The sequence below is a fragment of the Schistocerca nitens genome, chromosome 4, assembly GCF_023898315.1.
Source record: "Schistocerca nitens isolate TAMUIC-IGC-003100 chromosome 4, iqSchNite1.1, whole genome shotgun sequence".
Lineage (NCBI taxonomy): Eukaryota > Metazoa > Arthropoda > Insecta > Orthoptera > Acrididae > Schistocerca > Schistocerca nitens.
The window spans coordinates 231,317,717-231,319,317 of record NC_064617.1 but is presented as its reverse complement, the minus strand read 5'-3'; the positions used below and the strand labels follow the sequence as shown (position 1 = coordinate 231,319,317).

At 45.2% G+C, this 1,601-nt stretch overlaps 1 non-coding gene across 1 annotated transcript; it reads left to right on the top strand.

The window, feature by feature from the left end:
* The first annotated feature begins 1,247 nt into the window (after nt 1-1,247).
* On the top strand, nt 1,248-1,322 carry Trnat-ugu (transfer RNA threonine (anticodon UGU)). Its single transcript has one exon. It is a non-coding gene; the product is annotated as a tRNA-Thr (tRNA).
* The last annotated feature ends 279 nt before the right edge of the window (nt 1,323-1,601 follow it).

Below are 1,601 nucleotides of genomic sequence, written 5' to 3'. Positions count from 1 at the left end.
CGAGAGCAGCTACGGAACGAGAGGTCCTAGGTTCAAGTCTTCCCTCGAGTGAAAAGTTTAATTTCTTATTTTCAGTTTATATGACAAACTCTTATGTTTTCATCACTTTTTTGGGAGTGATTATCACATCCACAAGAAAACCTAAATCGGACAAGGTAGAAGAATCTTTTTACCCATTCACTAAGTGTACAAGTTAGGTGGGTCGACAACATATTCCTGTCATGTGACTAACATGCCGTCACCAGTGTCGTATAGAATATATGAGACGTGTTTTCCTGTGGAGGAATCGGTTGACATATGACCTTGCGATCAAATGTTTTCGGTTCCCATTGGAGAAGCACGTCCTTTCGTCTACTAATCGCACGGTTTTGCGGTGCGGTCGCAAAACACAGACACTAAACTTATTACAGTGAACAGAGACATCAATGAACGAACGGACAGATCATAACTTAGCGAAAATAAAGAAAGTAAAATTTTCAGTGGAAGAAAGTAAAATTTTCAGTGGATGGAAGACTTGAACCAAGGACCTCTCGTTCCGCAGTTACTCACGCTAACCACGGGACCACGGCGCTCCGGAGCTAACATTCACCTTGACGTTGCTTATCTTCGCACGGACTACTCAGTTTGTATATTTTACTAATTTTTTTCATAGTTCCACACAACTTCTTCCTGTTTTCTCGATTGATCTGTGTTCAGTTTTTCAAGGCCTATCCACTGTGCCAACTTATAACTAAATCTGAGGGGGGTGCGATGGGGAGGTTCCCTTGTCTGTAACATCTGAATATCGTAATTAAATATATATGACGGTAGTATCTGTTACCGAAAGAACAGTTACCATGGATGACCATGCAGCTTTGCTAGAAATGAAATGATAATTAAATAGACACCCTAGCTGCATACAGGCGTTGATGTACTTCATTGGGGACATGTTGAAAATGTGTGCCCCGACCGGGACTCGAACCCGGGATATCCTGCTTACATGGCAGACGCTCTATCCGTCTGAGCCACCGCGGGCACAGAGGATAGTGCGTCTGCAGGGACTTATCCCTTGCACGCTCCCCGTGAGGTCCACATTCCCAACATGTCCACACCACTACATTCGTAGTGCGCCTAATAGATGTTTGCCCATCATACTCATTACTCGTGGCGGATTAATCTACCAAGTCCCATACGAGTTCGGGCATGGGAATGTGGACCTCACGTGGAGCGTGCAAGGGATAAGTCCCTGCAGACGCACTATCCTCTGTGCCCGCGGTGGCTCAGATGGATAGAGCGTCTGCCATGTAAGCAGGAGATCCCGGGTTCGAGTCCCGGTCGGGGCACACATTTTCAACATGTCCCCAATGAAGTACATCAACGCCTGTATGCAGCTAGGGTGTCTATTTAATTATCATTTCATTCCTAATTAAATGTTTCCCTGAGACATTTAAGTCTCTTTTTATTATCTACGATGATGGTCGAAGCAGACGGTATGAATTAAAATTTTTGCTGCTGCCGGGACTCGAACGCGGGCTTTCTTGCTTGCTAGGCAGAAATGCTGACCATTGCGCCACCGCAGTATAATGGTCGACATTTATGCACAAAGTACCCAAGCTGAGTGC